This window comes from Oncorhynchus clarkii, chromosome 9 (genome assembly GCF_045791955.1).
Source record: "Oncorhynchus clarkii lewisi isolate Uvic-CL-2024 chromosome 9, UVic_Ocla_1.0, whole genome shotgun sequence".
Taxonomy (NCBI): domain Eukaryota; kingdom Metazoa; phylum Chordata; class Actinopteri; order Salmoniformes; family Salmonidae; genus Oncorhynchus; species Oncorhynchus clarkii.
In genome coordinates, this window is record NC_092155.1 from 10,794,094 (window position 1) to 10,797,765 (window position 3,672).

A 3,672-nucleotide genomic window follows, 5' to 3' on the forward strand; every position below is an offset into this window, starting at 1 on the left:
AAGTGTATACTTTTGTTTCAAAGTAGATTTGTTTAAGACTACCAAGAATCACTATGTGTGACCTTGATTTAACCCACTGCTGTAAAATGTTTTGAAAACACTGACAGATGGGAAAATACATCGTCTTGTAATCTTACTGCTGGTGAAAGAGGTAACAGAGGCTTCCCTTGGAGCTTCAGTGTGTGTGTGTGTGTGTGTGTGTGTGTGTGTGTGTGTGTGCGTGTGTGTGTGTGCGTGTGTGTGTGTGCGTGCGTGCGTGCGTGTGTGTGTTTGTGTGTGTGTGTTTGCGTACATGTGTGTGTGCATGTGTGTGTGTGTGTTAGCTTGTGCGTGTGTGTGAGTTATTTTACTGCTTGACCAGCCAATCCAAATGAGACAATGGAAGACAGTAGCATGCCTCAAATGCTTGTGCAAACGAGAAGAGCACAGCAGGGAGTACGGAGCAGTTTCATTTCAAAGAAATGCTATGTGTGTGTGTGTGTGTGTGTGTGTGTGTGTGTGTGTGTGTGTGTGTGTGTGTGTGTGTGTGTGTGTGTGTGTGTGTGTGTGTGTCAGTGGATGCTGCTGAGGGGAGGACGACTCATAATACCGCAGAGCTCTCCCTGTACTCTGCCGTGCCTTGATTGTATTACTGTTGATGATGCCTGGAAATGTGCATGTATAGGTAGGTATATGTACACCCTGGCCCATCTACTGTTGCTAGCCACAATTCTGGCTTGTGCTCTGATATCTGCTTCACTGATTTCTTCTCTCGTAAAAACCTGGGTTTTCTGCACATGAACACTAGAATCTTGTAACCTAAAATAGATCAATTGAAAGTGTGGGTTCACAGCTCCAATCCAGATGTGTTGGTCATTACTGAGACGTGGAAAGAAAGAGTGTTTTGAATACTAATGTTAACCTTTCTGGTTATAACCTTTTTCGGGGAAGACAGATCTTCCAAAGGTGGTGGAGTGTCAATCTTTACCAAGCAACACCTTCAATGCTCAGTTGTCTCCACCAAGTCTGTCCCCAAACAATTTGATTTGCTGGTTTTAAGCATTAAACTTTCAAATAGCTCTTTGTTGACTGTTGCTGGGTGTTATCGTCCTCCATCAGCACCGGCCTGTACCCTACCTGCCATAAACTCTCTCCTGGCCAGTTACACTAAGTCTGAATTTGTCCTGCTAGGTGACCTAAACTGGGACATGCTCCAAACACCCAGAAAAGACTACTCTCCTCGATGTTATCCTCACAAATAATCCTGATAGGTAACAGTCTGGTGTTTTCTGAAATGACCTTAGTGATCACTGTTTTACAGCCTGTGTTCGTAATGGCTGCTCAGTGAAACGACCTGTCCTGATTTGTCAAAGATGCTTGCTTAAGTCAGGATTCCTATTTGACACAGCCTTGCCTCCTTGCCCTTCCAACATTTCCTCATCTCCCACCCCTTCTAATGCTTCTAATTCCCACTACAAAATTTCTCCCTGCAGACAGTCACTGAGTCTGAGGTGCTAAAGGAGCTCCTTAAACTTGATCCCCAAAAAACATCTGGGTCAGAAGGTTTAGAACCTTTCTTCTTTAAGGTTGCTGCCCCTATTATCGCCAAGCCTATCTCCAACCTTTTTAACCTGTCTCTCCTTTCTGGGGAGGTTCCCATTGATTGGAAGGCAGCCACGGTTCGTCCTTTATTTACAGGGGGAGATCAAGCTGATCCTAACTGCTTTAGGCCTATTTCTATTTTGCCCTATTTATCAAAAGTGTTGGAAAAACTTGTCAATAATCAACTGACTGGCTTACTTGATGTCTATAGTATTCTCTCGGGTATGCAATCTGGTTTCCACACAGGTTATGGATAAGTCAATTCAACCTTAAAGGTCCTCAATGATGTCACCATTGCCCTTGATTCTAAGCAACATTGTGCCGCTATTTATATTGACTTAGCCAAAGCTTTTGATACGGTAGACCATTCCATTCTTGTGGGCCGGCTAAGGAGTATTGGTGTCTCTGAGGGGTCTTTGGCCTGGTTTGCTAACTACCTTTCTCAAAGAGTGCAAGTGTATAAAGTCAGAAAACCTGCTATCTCAGCCACTGCCTATCACCAAGGGAGTACCCTAAGGCTCAATCTTAGGCCCCACGCTCTTCTCAATTTACATCAACAACATAGCTCAGGCAGTAGGAAGCTCTCTCATACATTTATATGCAGATGATACAGTCTTATACTCAGCTGTCCCCTCCCCAAATTTTGTGTTAAATGCTCTACAACAAAGATTTCTTAGTGTCCAACAAGCTTTCTCTACCCTTAACCTTGTTCTGAACACCTCCAAAACAAAGGTAATGTGGATTGGTAAGAAGAATGCCCCTCTTCCCACAGGTGTTATTACTACCTCTGAGGATTTAGAGCTTGAGATAGTCACCTCATACAGAACTTGGGAGTAAGGCTAGACGGTGCACTGTCCTTCTCTCAGTACATATCAAAGCTGCAGGCTAAAGTTAAATCTAGACTTTGTTTCCTCGATCGTAATCGCTCCTCTTTCACCCCAGCTGCCAAACTAACCCTGATTCAGATTACCATCCTACCCATGCTAGATTACAGAGACATAATTTCTAGATCGGTAGGAAAGGGTGCTCTCCAGCGGCTAGATGTTCTTTACCATTCGGCCATCAGATTTGCCACCAATGCTCCTTATAGGACACATCACTGGACTCTATACACCTCTGTAAACTGGTCACCTCTGTATACCCGCAGCAAGACCCACTGGTTGATGCTTATTTATAAAAGCCTCTTAGGCCTCACTCCCCCTTATCTGAGATATCTACTGCAGCCCTCATCCTCCACATACAATACCTGTTCTGCCAGTCACATTCTGTTAAAGGTCCCCAAAGCACACACACTCCTGGGTCGCTCCTCTTTTCAGTTCGCTGCAGCTAGTGATTGGAACGAGCTGCAACAAACACTCAAACTGGACAGTTTTATCTCAATCTCTTCATTTCCTAGACTCAATCATGGACACTCTTACTGACAGTTGCGGCTGCTTTGTGTGATGTATTGTTGTCTCTACCTTCTTGACCTTTGTGCTGTTGACTTTAACCAATAATGTTTGCATCATATTTTGTGCTTCTCCCATGTTGTGTTGCTACTATGCTGTGTTGTCATGTTTTGTTGCTACTATGCTGTGTTGTCATGTTGTGTTGCTACTATGCTGTGTTGTCATGTTGTGTTGCTACCATGCTGTGTTGTCATGTTGTGTTGCTACTATGCTGTGTTGTCATGTTGTGTTGCTACTATGCTGTGTTGTCATGTTGTGTTGCTACCATGCTGTGTTGTCATGTTGTGTTGCTACTATGCTGTGTTGTCATGTTGTGTTGCTACTATGCTGTGTTGTCATGTTGTGTTGCTACCATGCTGTGTTGTCATGTTGTGTTGCTACCATGCTGTGTTGTCATGTTGTGTTGCTACTATGCTGTGTTGTCATGTTGTGTTGCTACCATGCTGTGTTGTCATGTTGTGTTGCTACTATGCTGTGTTGTCATGTTGTGTTGCTACCATGCTGTGTTGTCATGTTGTGTTGCTACCATGCTGTGTTGTCATGTCGTGTTGCTACTATGCTGTGTTGTCATGTTGTGTTGCTACTATGCTGTGTTGTCATGTTGTGTTGCTACTATGCTGTGTTGTCATGTTGTGTTGATACT